Source organism: Oryza brachyantha, chromosome 4 (assembly GCF_000231095.2).
Source record: "Oryza brachyantha chromosome 4, ObraRS2, whole genome shotgun sequence".
Taxonomy (NCBI): Eukaryota; Viridiplantae; Streptophyta; class Magnoliopsida; order Poales; family Poaceae; genus Oryza; species Oryza brachyantha.
This window is the reverse complement of record NC_023166.2, coordinates 4076322-4091388: the sequence shown is the minus strand read 5'-3', so window position 1 is coordinate 4091388 and position 15067 is coordinate 4076322.

The window sequence follows — 15067 nt, the reverse complement described above, 5'->3', positions numbered from 1 at the left end:
ACGATACAGGCATCACAAATGTCCAGCGTGATCTATGCCACATCATCCACCGTGAGTGTTGTCATGTGAAACGACATTTCTTTGACTCGGAGGGTTACCTAGTGACAAGCGACGAATTCAAGAATCTTCGGGAGTGGAACAATGCTATGCCATAATGTTACTAGATGACGTATTTGAAGTAACAATATACAAAAATATTGTAATATATATATATATATATATATATATATATATATTAGCAACACTTTTGAGTTATGCAATATATGTAAATTTCCCAGTACCAAATGCTTGATAATCTTCCAATATATATACATAATAATCTACCTGCAAGAATTTCTATTAACGGACAAATTATTATTAAATATCAAAAATTTCTAACTACGTATATATGTAAATTTTGAGTTCTGCAATATATGTAAATTTATCACATATGCAGGCGGCAGTTTCCTATTTTCACAGGCGGACCAGATTAGCCAACGCCCGCCTGTGAAAATTATCTTCTCAGGCGGGTGGCCGCCCCGCCTGCGAAGATCGGTGATTTTCACAGTCCCTTTCGTACAGGCGGGCGACCTCCTCGCCTGCGAAGATTATTTTCGGCCGCTTGCGATAATGCTTTTCTCAGTAGTGTGACCTAAATACTCATTAAAAATATCAAAAAAACGATATAGATTAATACGAGACATATCACCCTGCAAGTAAACAATTCCAAGTTTGACTTCTATAAATTATAATAAAAATAACAAATATAAATATGAATGTGTGCATACTAGTTTCAATTAAATTGTTTTTTTGCAACTCATAGAAGTTGAATTTGAACTTGCGTATTTATAGAGTGATATATATTATATTAATTTATCCTGCCAAAGCTTATTTCTGAATTTTTTCTTACTATTTAGACAACATGCAAGAAATAAATGGATATCCACATATGTGATAAAAAAAACCGTTCCTGGCCTGGTTCATGTAGTTTTGTTGTAGATATGACTTGACTTCTTGGTGTCTCGGATGTACCTCTTATATTTCAATTAGCGACTAAAGGTGCGTTAGGCACAAATGGATAGGGTGAAAAACTCTCTCGTTTATATGAGCATGTTTCCCGAACTATTAAATGGTGTACTTTTTAAATAATCATATTAATCTAGTTTAAAGCTTACAATTTCTAATACTTATGTAATCAACCACTAATACTTAGCAAGGGTTCTAGACAGATTTTCGAGGGCACACAATGGATTCAGCTTTTTTAAGTGCATAGAATAGATTGCGTGAGTTTTGAGGTGTACACCAAGAATTTTCTCTTCTAATACAAAATTATTGTTAAGGATATGTCTTGTAGACCATACAAAATTATTGTTAAGGATATGCCTTGTAGACCATATTATTATCCAAAATAACAAGAAGTAATAAGCTTGAGGGAGTAAACGTTCCAAGGTCCCCATCTTAAACAAACATATATTTGAATTTATCTCCACTAGGGTATAGGGGATTACCCATTAGGTTTTTTATTTGACGCTGATGACTTTTGGATTTACGTTTAACTATTCGTCTCGTTCAAATTTTTTATGCAAATATGAATACTTAAAGTATATTTAGTAATAAATCAATTAATAAAAAATAAGTAATAATTATATTTTTTGAATAAGATAGAGGGTCAAATGCAAATGTAAATGCTAGTGACATCCAGTAAAAAAGTGGAGGAGAAATTAAATTACATTCAAACCGAAACTTCCGTTTCCTAGGTTCGCTTTGAAAAAAAAAACAAGTGTTCCATATAAGAAGCTGATCAAAGCAGGAAACTGACGTGTCGAAACGTCTAAATTGGATGTTTCCATTCGCCATGTTGACCTCTGTGTGGTACAGACTCGCAAAAATTTATGCCCTGAAATGTGATGGTTAGGATCTGACAGTAACATCTCAACAAACTAAAATGGGATTAGGTGAAATCTGCAACAAACCCTTGAGAAAAGCATAGATTTTAGAGGAGACCATATGGAAACCAGCAATGAACCACAGCAAGAGATGGCACCAACCCTAGCTAGTTACATGCTAATGACCGGGTGCATGCATGTCATTCAAGTCTTGGCATGCAAACATGCTACGTAAGAGATTAGCAGATTCACACGTAGATTAGTCAACAAATGACCTTGACATGCCAGGAATTTCGTTAGTACCAGCTACTTAAGATACAAGCATGTTGCTAATAACAAGTGCAAGTAGATTAATTACGGTCATGGTTCGTACATAGGTGAGCTAGCTAGCTTCTGAGGTGGATCAATTCTTTAAGTTTTTGATGACGATGGGTAATAATCTGCATGGCTGTGAACCAAGTCCACAATGGTCTATTTGGCTGATTAAAGTGTTATGGAGCTGACTCGGACACTCCTGGTGAGCAAAGGGACACAGATCATTAATGGCTAAAATTTCTTGTATATATCAGGCCACATACTCCGGAAACGGATTATACAAAAGGTCAAACGGGCAGGAATGGCAGCTGAAGATTGTAGATCGCCTGCAACGCAGGCGCATGCAGAAACACATCTTCGCAGACAGTGCACCCCTTCCACCGCCTGTCAAGACCATCTTCATAAGCGCCTCTTATCACACCCGATGTTTCTATTATAAGCCTAATTCTTAAAAAATATTAAATAATAATTGATTTAATTAACTTAGGAAAAACCCCTCAAAAAATTAATTTAATTAAATCGAAGTTCGCAAATCATTAACTGAATTTAAATTTAAATTACGGAGTATAAAATTTCGCTCTCAAAATTAATCTCAAACCCGGAAAAAGTGAGGCCTTCTTTTTTTCCTCCTTTTCCCTCCCAGTTTCTCTTTTCTTTTCTTTTTCCGAATTGGGCCGCAGCCCAATTCTCCCCTTCTTTTTCCTTTCTTTTCCCTCCCTTCCTTCTCCTGGGCCGGCCATAGCCGCACTAGCCCATCTCCTCTCCTTCTCCCGCGCGCCCTCCTCCTCCTCGGCCAAGCCAGTCACGCCCAAGCTAAAGTCCACCTCCCCTCCTCCTCCTCTCTCCCGGTCCGAGCCGGCCCGCTGCCGCCGTGGCCAAGCGGGACTCCCGCCGCCGCTGCCACAATTGCCGCTGCCTCCTTCGCCCATGGCCGACCCGGTCCCCAACCGCCGTCCCCGCCCTAGCCAGCCACCTCTCCCTATAAATACCCCGCCGCCTCCCCATCTCTGCTGCTGATTCCGCCGCCGGTCGACTCCCGTCGCTGCCAACCGCCTTGCCCTCGCTGATTCGCTGTCCTCCAAGCCGGCGCCGGAGCAATCCCGTCGCCCTCTTCCCTCTTTTCTCCCTCTCTGTGCATTGCCGCCATTGTCGGTGCTGTCGCCATGCGCCTGCGCACCCCGGCCGACATCGTCGTCCCGGCCGCCGATATCGTCGTCGCCTTGCGATCGCTGAGCCGCCGCTTCCGACGCTCATCGTCGCCGGTTCCTGCGCGCCAACACTATCGTGTCGTTGCCGCGCCCCTCCCGGTCGCGCTTGTTCCTCGCGTCGCTGCCGCGCGCCACTACCAGTGTCGTCGACTCCTCCGCGCGTCATCGCCCCTTGCAACACCACTCCACCCGGCGCTCGACGTCGTCGTTTCCCCGGCCCGATTGCCGTCGTCCGCCTCATGTCGTCGTTCCTCGCGCTGCCGCTGCTGGCATCGTTGCCCCCCTTGCGCGGCCCCTTCGCCCTGCGCCGCCTCTGCCATCATGTCGGTCACCATCGTCACGCCAGTCGAGCCCGAGCACCACCGGCCGTGCCGTCTTCCGCCACTGCCTCTCACTGGCCGACGGGACCAACCCGTCATCCACCACACCGCCCCCTCATCTCTCTCCTCCACTCGGGCCCACTTGCCATCCTCTCATATCTCTCCTCCCTCACCGATAGGTGGTCCCCACCTGTCAGCCCTCTCTCTCTCTTCGCTGACATCAGCAAGCATCCTTTATGGTGTAATAAATGCTATTTAGGACTTTCTGTTTAGATTAAAAAACCCAGAAAATTTCTAAAATTCATAACTAATTCGTCCGGTCTCCATTTAAATCCATTCAAATTTCATTAAATTCATAAAATGGCCAAGAATCTGTTAAAAATACTTTCTTGTGCTATTTCAGTAAAGTTTGTGTGATTCATAAAAAACGTCTGGTTTGCGCTTTTTACCGCTTCAATTACAGGGCTGGTCTTTGTCACTTAGATTCGGAGCCCGTCGACACGCCGATTTACTTCGAAATCATCGCCGAAGGGACCAAAACAAGGCAAGTCGCATTCATCTTCTATCATATCGAACCTATTATTGCAAAAATCCCTGCTTTATTTATTCAAACATGCATTGTTTCAATTGAAGTATTTATTGTATTTATTTTTGAGTAACCTATTATTATGCCATTGTTTATCCATCCTTATTTATCCTATACCAGGGGTAAATTGAATAGAGTTAGTCCTAGATTAATGCTTAGTCTTGCTTACAACAAGTAGCTCATGGAATCACATATTAATCCTTACTAGTTCTGAATAGCGGATAATGATGATTTAATACCCGGACAATGTGCTTATTAGGATGGACAATGTGCCTTGCATCGATCATGGAAAGATGCACCATCGTGCTCGGGACAATGTGCTTAATAGGATGGAGGTTGAGGCTCTGATAAGGAGAGAAGAGTGGAGGCGAGAATGCCATTATCGGCCGCAGTGTTGGGGCGGAGGCAAAGGCTGAGGCAGGCAGTGACATGGAGGCGGAATTATCCCAAATTTTTTGGTTTATCAAACAAATTAGACCAAAGTACTAACCAAATTTATTAGTTTTGGTCCCGGTCTTTTTGATTTGTTCTAATTCTGTCCACGTCTACTAGGGAGGGAGAGGGGAAATCTTGTCCTCAAAATATAACTTTTTTACAATACCTTTTTAAGTTTAAAAAACAAATCCTTTTGTATTTCAGCGTATATAACCAAAAATTGGAAGTGTCCTACAGCCAAAGGTAGTACGTCTCGTATCATTAGGGCACATACAAAGGTGCTTACTAGCTGACTCTCTCAATCGTCACGGAAACAAATTTGGTGACGTGGAAAAGAGAGGGAAGGAGAGAGAAAAGCCGTTGTCGTGGATGATAACGGATTAGAGTCGACTCTTAGCATTTATTAAAGGAAACTTTCTTGCATGAGGATGGATAAAGAAACTAGCGTAATAGAAAATATTTTATAGCATTAATGAAAAAACCATACTGTCACGCCTAGAAGTTTACACCAAATTTCTGAACAATAGCATGTATTACATCTCGGTCCAGGCATCAGCCCGAGTACACACTATGACAAATTAATACACAGTTCCACGACTTAAAAACAAATGAGAAACAATTATCTATCGAAATGCAGCGGAAAAGGAAAACAAACTAAACCATCTAATCTTCAGCTTCAGCTGGCGAAGACGGCTCCACACCACAGGCACTCTCGACGGCGGACTGAACCTTACTTCAACCTTCGGAACAACCTTCTTCTGACACAGGCTCTGGCACTTGCTCTGGTGGGGGAAAAATTAAGCAAGGCTGAGTACAAACCACCGTACTCAACAAGTAACACCCAAGAGAGGAAGAATAGTGAATGCAACAGGGTATCAAGGATAGGCTAAGGTTAAATTGCACAAAGATACAGTAATTTAGCAAAACAGTAAATAAAATAGACTGAAATAAAAGTAAAGTAAACATTTAAAATAATCATCCACTGTCCAACGTTACACCACGTTGCAACAGGCCCAGACCGCTGTCGAACGTTACACCACGTAGCGACAGGGTCAACCCTCTGTCCAACGTTAAACCACGTTGCGACAGACCCAAACCACTGCCAACGTTACACCACATTGCGCAGGGTCAAACCAGTTCCAAGATTAATAAAATTATTAAAGAGGTTCAACTAATCCCAGTGAGTCTGTCGGTTCGCCCAATAACCGCGGGCACGGCTATTCGAAAAGTTTTACTCTGCAGAGGTGTACAACTTTACCCACAAGACATGGCTGCCAAGCATGTTACCATGCCCCAACGTATCACCACGATACCTCAGTACGGAAACCATGATAAGACCTTTCACCTAACCCTCCCTAGACAATTGCACCACACTTCAGGTTTCACCCCCTCCTTTACACCAAGTCGGGCAGTCCCCTCTTGTGCCTTGGTAGATCCAGAAGCAGGAGAAGCTTTCGTTACACCACGATTGCCCGTCCATACTCCATCACGCCTACCCTTGCCTGGGTACGTCGAATAGGGACAAGCTAGATTACGAGTCTCACCGTTGCCCATTCTAGCTTGTGGTTAGTACGTGTAAGACCTTCAGGGTTTCCTGAGAACCGGTCCTTAATTGCCATGGGCGCGACTCTCAAAACCATGCACCCACAGCCCACCATAAGCAATATTTTAGTTATATTAATCCACATCGGGAGATTAATAATGATCAAAACCATTAAAGGTCTATCAAAGTTTAATCAATAATCAAATAAGAATTGGTGAGCTAGTTGAACTAAGCATGGCTAAGCATTGACTAACCCTAATTCTAGTCAAATTAACCCTGGGATGACAATAATGGTGAATGGGGATCAACGGGTATAGAGGTAATTGCCCAATAGATAAATAAAGTAAATAGATTTGCATAAAACAATGCATGTTTGAATGTAAAAGCGGGGGATTTTATAAACATAGGTTCAATATGATCAAAGAAGGGTGCCACTTGCCTTGCTTAGACCCACGAGGAACTTCGGCGACGACTTCGAGAACGAACGGCGCTGCGACGGGGTCAAAACCTACGACAAACAAGGCAAAACAAGAAAAACAGGCTAAAAAACTACTGAAACAGAGAAAGAAACTATTTTTAATGGATTCTTGGCATTTTTCTGGATTTAATGAAACTTGACTGGACCTAAACGGAGACTAGATGAATTACTTATGAATTTTAGAAGTTTTCTAGGTTTTTTAACTAAACAGAAAAGTCCTAAATCAATTATTGCGCAATTAATCGAAGGCATGACGTCAGCACTGAGAAGATAGGGAGGCTGACAGCCGGGACCCACTGGCAGTGAGACAAGAGGAGAAGAGGGGCTGACAAGGGGGCCCACGAGGAGAGAGAGATCGACTGGCCGGGCCCGCTGGACAGAGGAAGAGAGCAGAGGAGGGAGGGGAGAGCGCAGGCGCGGCAGGCGGCGGGGCGGCGGCGCGAGCGGCGACCGGCGACGTCGGCGCAACGGCAGCGGGCGGCGGCGACGACCGACGGCGCGGCGAGCGGCGGCGCTAAGGAACGGCGAGGTGAGGCGGCGGCCGAGGTAGAGAGGAGGCGCATGGCCGACGGCGGCAACGGCGACCGACGGCGACGACGGCGCGATGTGTCACGCCCGGAGATTCATCCCAAGCCTAAAATCGTAAAAAGAAATTCGTAAATAACAATTGGTTTAATTAACTCAGGAAAAATCCCTCTAAAAGGAATTAATTTAATTAAATCGAGGCTCGCAAATCGACTAACAGGATTTAAATTTAAATTGCAGAAGTATAAAATTTGGCCAAACAAATTAATTTAAAATTCGGCATAAGTGGGGTTTTCCTTTTTCCCTCCTTTTTCCTTTCTTTTTCCCTTCCTTCTCAAATTGGGCCGAACTCCAATTTTCCTCCCTCTCTCCTTTTCTTTTTCTTTTTCCTTTTTCTTTTCCTTCCCGGGCCGGCCCAGCCGAGCCGGCCCACCTTTCCCCGCCCGGCCGGCCCAGCCGAGCCGGCCTTCCGCTCCAGCCTCCTCCGCCCGCGCGCGCCTCCGCCTGGGCCGCCGCCCGGCCCAGCTCGCCAGCTCGCCCGCGCTCGCGGCAAAGTCTGTCTCGCCTCCCTCCTCCCCTCTCGCCACTGATAGGTGGGGCCCACCTGTCAGCGACCAGGTTTCGCCAGCGCCCCCGCCTCCGCGCCGCGCCGCGCCGGCCGAGTCCGCCGCCGCCCCGAGTCCTCCGCTCGCGCCGCCACCGCAACCACCGCCGCAACCGCCGCCGCCGAGTTCGCCGCGTCGTCGACTCGGTCTCCATCGGCCGCTCCGCCCTAGCCGGCGCCACCACCTATAAAATCCTCGCGCCGCCGCCCCGCCGCCACTTTCCCCTCTCCGCCCGAAGCTCCCCTCTGTCGCCGTCAGCCGCCGATTTCCCCGTCGGCCGTTGGACGTCGCCGCCCACCCGCGTCACCACCTCCGCCTCGGCTTCGCCGACCTTCCGCCAGCCCTCGTCGTCGCCGCCCCTTCGTCCCTCCCGCCGCCGTGCCCGTCGTCTCGACGCCGTCGGCCGATCTCGTCCCCGCGCGTCGCCAGCCGCCGCGCGTCTGCGTCATCACCTCCGCCTCGCCCTCGCCGACGCGCCGCCTTCGTTGTCGCCGCCGGTGAGCGTTTCCCCTCTCCCTCTCCCGTTTCCTCCATCATCGCCTCCGAGCTCACCCCCGCGCCGTCGTCGTCGGACTCCGCTGGTCGCCGGCGGCCCCTGCCAGACCGTCGCCCAGCTCCGCCGTTGTCACGCTGTCCTCGCGCCACCCGCGCCTTCCCGCATGGCCGCTTCCCGCGCCCGCCCGCCGTCGCCGTGCCGCTGTGCCGTCGTCGCCGTGCGCCGTGCTCGGTCGCGCGCCACGCGCTGTCGTCGGACGCCGGTCGTCGTCGTCGCGCCGTCGTCGTCGTCGCGCCGTCGTCGCCGTCGCCGCCCGCTTGTCACCGCCCGACGTCGTCGCCGACGCCGTCGTTGCTGCTCCGCCGCCGCTCAGCCGCCCTCTCCCTCCTCCGCTCTGCTTCGCCGCCGCTCCGAGCCGCGCCACCCAGCCGCGGTCTCTGCCTCCTCCTCGCCGACGCCGTCGTCGCCCTTCGGTCGCCGGTCGATGTCGCCGACGTCGACGCCCTCGCGCCGCCGGTCATCGCCATCGCCACCTCCCCTTTCTCCTCGGCCCTCGCCGTCTCCGCCGCTCCCGCCGCCGCTGCTCGCACCGCCGATGTTCCCGCTTCCCGGCTGCCGTCGCCATTCGCCGCCGCCCGCCGGTTCGCGCCGCTCGTCGCCGGGCGCCGTCCTCCGCCGGTCGCCGTCCACCGCCGCCCGGGCGTTGCCGCCCCTCTCGCTCTCCCGGCCGGACCCTGCTCCCCTCCTCTCTGTTCCACGGTCGCCGACCGACGGGTCCCACCCGTCAGCCGTTCCCCGCGCCCGCCTCCTCTCTCTCCTCCCCGGGCCCGCGTGTCAGCCGCCCACTTCCCCTCTCTCCCACTGACAGGTGGTCCCCACCTGTCAGCTGTCAGTTTCCTCTCTCCTCGCTGACGTCAGCAGCCCCATTAATTGCGCAATAATTGATTTAGGACTTTTCTGTTTAGCTAAAAAACCTAGAAAACTTCTAAAATTCATAAGTAATTCATCTAGTCTCCGTTTAGGTCCAGTCAAGTTTCATTAAATCCAGAAAAATGCCAAGAATCCATTAAAAATAGTTTCTTTCTTTGTTTCAGTAGTTTTATAGCCTGTTTTGTTTGTTTTGCCTTGTTTGTCGTAGGTTTTTCCCCCGTCGCAGCGCCGTTCGTTCTCGAAGTCGTCGCCGAAGTTCCTCGTGGGTCTAAGCAAGGCAAGTGGCACCCTTCTTTGATCATATTGAACCTATGTTTATAAAATCCCCCGCTTTTACATTCAAACATGCATTGTTTTATGCAAATCTATTTATTGTATTTATCTATTGGGCATTTACCTTTATATCCGTTGATTCCCATTTATTATTGTCATCCCAGGGTTAATTTGACTAGAATTAGGGTTAGTCAATGCTTAGCCATGCTTAGTTCAACTAGCTCACCAATTATTATTTAATTATTGTTGCACTTTGGTACACCTTCAATGGTTGTTATCATTATTTATTTCCAGAGGTGGATTAATACAACTAAAATATTGCTTATGGTGGGCTGTGGGTGCATGGTTTTGAGAGTCGCACCCATGGCAATTAAGGACCGGTTCTCAGGAAACCCTGAAGGTCTTACGCGTACTAACCACAAGCTAGAATGGGCAACGGTGAGACTCGTAATCTAGCTTGTCCCTATTCGACGTACCCAGGCAAGGGTAGGCGTGATGGAGTATGGACGGGCAATCGTGGTGTAACGAAAGCTTCTCCTGCTTCCGGATCTACCAAGGCACAAGAGGGGACTGCCCGACTTGGTGTAAAGGAGGGGGTGAAACCTGAAGTGTGGTGCGATTGTCTAGAGAGGGCTAGGTGAAAGGTCTTATCATGGTTTCCGTACTGAGGTATCGTGGTGATACGTTGGGGCATGGTAACATGCTTGGCAGCCATGTCTTGTGGGTAAAGTTGTACACCTCTGCAGAGTAAAACTATTCGAATAGCCGTGCCCGCGGTTATTGGGCGAACCGACAGACTCACTGGGATTAATTGAACCCCTTTTTATTTAATCTTGGAACTGGTTTGACCCTGCGCAACGTGGTGTAACGTTGGCGGTGGTTTGGGTCTGTCGCAACGTGGTTTAACGTTGGGCAGAGGGTTGACCCTGTCGCTATGTGGTGTAACGTTCGACAGTGGTTTGGGCCTGTTGTAACGTGGTGTAACGTTGGACAGTGGATGTTTATTTTAAATGCTTACTTTACCTTTATTTCACTTTATTTTATCTTCTGTTTTGCTAAATCACTGCAGCTTTTGTGCAAGTTAACCTTAGCCTTTCCTTGATACCCTGTTGCATTCATTATTCTCCCCCTCTTGGGTGTTACTTGTTGAGTACGGTGGTTTGTACTCAGCCTTGCTTACTTTTTCCCCCACCAGAGCCAGTGCCAGAGCTTGTGTCAGAAGAAGGTTGTTCCGAAGGTTGAAGTGAGGTTCAGTCCGCCGTCAAGAGTGCCTGTGGTGTGGAGCCGTCTTCGCCAGCTGAAGCTGAAGATTAGATGGTTTAGTTTGTTTTCCTTTTCCGCTGCATTTCGATAGATAATTGTTTTTATTTGTTTTTAAGACGTGGAACTGTGTATTAATTTGTCATAGTGTGTACTCGGGCTGATGCCTGGACCGAGATTTAATACATGCTATTGTTCAGAAATTTGGTGTAAATTTCTGGGCGTGACACGATGGGAGGGCGACGGCGCTCCGGCGTCGGCGAGGTTGCGTTGGCGACGGCGAGGCGAGGGTAACGATGGGCGGAGGGGCGACGGTGACGTCTGGGGCACGCACACGCGTGGCGGCGGCGGCGACCTCAGCGACATCGTGCGGAGGGAACAAGAGAGGGAAGGGGGACGGCGACGGCTTACCGGCGGTGGGAACGACGGCGGTGAGTCGGCGTCGTGGCGGGACAGGTGGTGACAGCCGGCGCCGCACAGTTGGCGAGATCGGGCGCGGCAGCGAAGTGGCTAGGCACGGTGGCGGCTCGGGCGGAGAGGGGAAAAGTGGCGGCGGCGGGCTGGGAGGCGAATTTTAAAGGGGCGGCCGGCTAGGGCGGAGGCGGCGGTTGGAGACCACGTTGCACACGCGGGCGCGGCGAACGGCGGCCGTTGCGGGCGCGGGAGATGGAGTCAGCAGCGGATTCAGCGTGGGAAATCCGGAGAGCGCGGCGGCGCGAGGCGGCTGCTGGCGGCCGGGAGAAGCGGGGCGGTGGTTACTCCGGGCAATGGATTTGGCGGCGACCGGGGAAAGCAGAGTGGTGGTTGCGCCGGCGTGATGGAGCGGGGCGGCGGTGCACGGCGAGGCGCGGCAGCGGCGCAGCACGATGGTGCCGGCGCTGTGGCAAGCAGAGGAGGTTGGACGGACGCAGCGCAGCGGCGCGAGCGCGAAGGCGACGCGGCAACGGGCGACACATCATGGGTACTCGGCTTGTGCTGTGGCGGTGAGGGGTGCAGGCAGAGGAGGGCGGCGGCATCCGGCGCGGAGGGCGGCGAAGGACGGCGGTTCCGCGGAGGCGATGGCGGGGCGATGGAGACGGCCCCGAGAGGGTGCGTCGGCGGCGGCAAACGGCACGCGCGCGGCGGCGACACATCCGTCGACGACGGCGGCCGAAGTGAAAAAGAGGGAGGAAGAGAGAAAGGGAGAGGCTCACCGGTGATGAGAACGGCGGCAACGGGTCGGCGTGGACGAGGCGGAGGTGGCATGCGGCTCGGAGCGGCGGCGTGCGACGGAATCGGGTGGCGGCGGCATCGGCCGAGCGGCACGACGTCGAGCAACCAAGGCGAGCCGGAGGGGGGGGCGAGCGGCGGACGAGGGTTGGATTTTATAGGGGCCGATGCGGCGGCGGCACGCTTAGGGCGGAGCGGTGGTTAGCACGGCCGGGTGGACGCGGTGCGGCGAAAGCGGGAGGTGGTTGGTGGCGGCGCGGGTCATGGCCGGGAAAAGCGGCACAGTGGCTGCGCGCGGCCGGTGCAGGACGAGGGCGGGCAAGGTGGCACGGCGCGGACAAGCGGGCGGCGCGGATTGCGGCTAGTGATGACGCCCGGCAGTTGCGGAGCAGCCGTTGGGCCGGCGCGGGCGGAGAGGCGACTCGACCGACGACGCGGCGGCACGGGCGAGGCACAACCGGCGAGGCGAGGGGCAATGCAGCTCAGCGCGACGGCGGGGTGCGCGGACGCAGGGCGGTGACCAACAGTGCGAGCGGCAACGCGGTCGGCACAGCGGGGTGACGCGGTGATGACGGCGAGCGGCGGCCAAGCACGGGCGCGAGGCGCACGCACCGCGTGGCACGGTGGGGACGCGTCGCGGCGAGGCAGAGCGGAAGCGTGCGCAGGTGGAGCGGCGCAACGCGGACGGCGTCGCGGCTAGGCGCGGCGACACGACGTCGGGCGGTGCGAAGCGACGCGACGGCGGGCGCCGAGGGAGAGATTGAGGAGGAAGGGGAGAGTTCACTGGGTGGATCACAACGACGGTGGGGCGGCGGACGACCGACGATGGCCGTTGACTGGCTGGCGAAGGCGCAAAGGTGGAGACCGGCAAAGATGGCGGCGCGGCGATGCAGTCGCGGGCGCGACGCGCGCAGGCGCAGGCGCCGACTGGAGGTGGAAGATGGGGCTGACTGGTGGGGACCACCTATCAGCGTCCCGGGAGGAGAGGGGAGGCGGCCTAGACTTGGCGCGCGCGTGGTGGCTATGGGCCGTGGCTCGGCCCACGCACGGGAGAGAGGAGAGGCGGATGGGAGAGAGGCTGAGGCGAGCTGAGCGGGCCGGCTGTCACACCCGGAGTTTCGTCCTAAGCCTAAATCGTAAAAAGAAATCCGTAAATAACAATTGGCTTAATTAACTCAGGAAAAATCCCTCTAAAAGGAATTAATTCAATTAAATCGAGGCTCGCAAATCGACTAACAGGATTTAAATTTAAACTGCAGAAGTATAAAATGTGGCCAAACAAATTAATTTAAAACTCGGCAAAAGTGGGGTTTTCCTTTTTCCCTCCTTGTTTCCTTTCTTTTTCCCTTCCTTCTCAAATTGGGCCGAAGTCCAATTTTCCTCCCTCTCTCTTTTTCTTTTTCTTTTTCTTTTTTTCCTTCCCGGGCTGGCCCAGCCTCCTCCTCGACCGGCCTAGCCGACCGGCCTCCCTCCCCCTTCGCGCGCGCCCCCGCCTAGGCCGCGGCTTCGGCCCAGCGCCCGCGCCCGCGCCACGAGTCCGCGCCGCCTCCCTCCTCTCTCTCGCGCCACTGACAGGTGGGGCCCACCTGTCAGAGACTGTTTCGCCCGCCGCGCCCGCGCCGCGCCGCGTCCGAGCCGGACTCCGCGCCGTCGCCACAACCGCCGCCGCCGCAACGGCCGCCGCCGAGACCGCGTCGTCGCCGACACGGTCTCCAACCTCCGCCCGCCCTAGCCGGTGCCGCCACCCTATAAATCCCCACCGCCGCCGCGCCGTCGCCCACTTTCCGCCGTCCGCTCGAGTCGCCGCCGCGCTGCTGCCTCTCGCCGCCGTCGTGCTTTTTCGCCGTCGGACGCCTTCGCCGCTGTCCAGCCGCGTCATCACCTCCGCGTCGCTGTCGTCGACCAGTCGCCATCCTCGTCGTCGCCGGTGAACATCCCTGCGCCGCGCATTCCTCCGTCGCGTCGTCGCCATCGCGCCCGGTCGCCTCGCCGCCGCCAATCGATCTCCGCCGCCACCGCCGATCTCCCGCACCCGCCCGCGTCGCCACCTCCGCCTCGGTCTCGCCGACCCGCCCGCGCTCTCGCCGCCGCCGGTGAGCATCCCCATCCTCCTCCCCTCCCTCTCCCCCTTTCCGGCCGACCGCCGCCGAGTCACGCGCCGTCGCCGGACGAGACCGAAGCTCGCCGCTCCCGCCGGCCGCCGTGGTCGTCATCGCCTCCGCGTCGCCGACGTCTGGCCGCCGTTGCTTGCGCCCGCGCGTGCCGTGCCGTCGCCGCTCGCCAGTCGCTGTCGCCGCTATCCTTCCACCGTCGCCGTGCGTCGCCGCCTCGGCCGTCGTCGCCGTCGTGCCGTCGCCGCTCGCCGGTCGTCGCCGTCGCGCCGTCGCCGTCGCGCCGCCGTCGCCGTGCGCCGCCGCCGCCGCGTCGCCCGCCACTCCCGCCGGCCGCCGCCGTCCGCCCGAGCCGCGCTCTGCTCCCCTCCTCTCTGTTCCCTCTCGCTGACGAGTGGGCCCCACCCGTCAGTCGCTCCCCGCGCCCGCCTCCTCTCTCTCTCCCCGGGCCCGCGTGTCAGTCTCTTCCTCCCCCTCTCTCTCACCGACAGGTGGTCCCCACCTGTCAGCCATCAGCTTCCTCTCTCCTCGCTGACGTCAGCAGCCCCATTAATTGCGCAATAATTGATTTAGGACTTTTCTGTTTAGCTAAAAACCCAGAAAACTTCTAAAATTCATAAGTAATTCATCTAGTCTCCGTTTAGGTCCATTCAAATTTCTTTAAATTCATAAAATTACAAAGAATCCATTAAAAATAGTTTCTTTTGCTGTTTCAGTAGAGTTTGTGCCTGTTTTATTTATTTTTGTGCTTTATCGCTTAGATTCGGACCCCGCCGAAGAGCCGGTTTACTTCGAGATCGTCGCCGAAGTTCCCCAAGGGCCAGAGCAAGGCAAGTGACACTCATCCTTGAACATATTGAACCCATTATTGCAAATTCCCCGCTTATTTATTTCAAATATGCATTGTT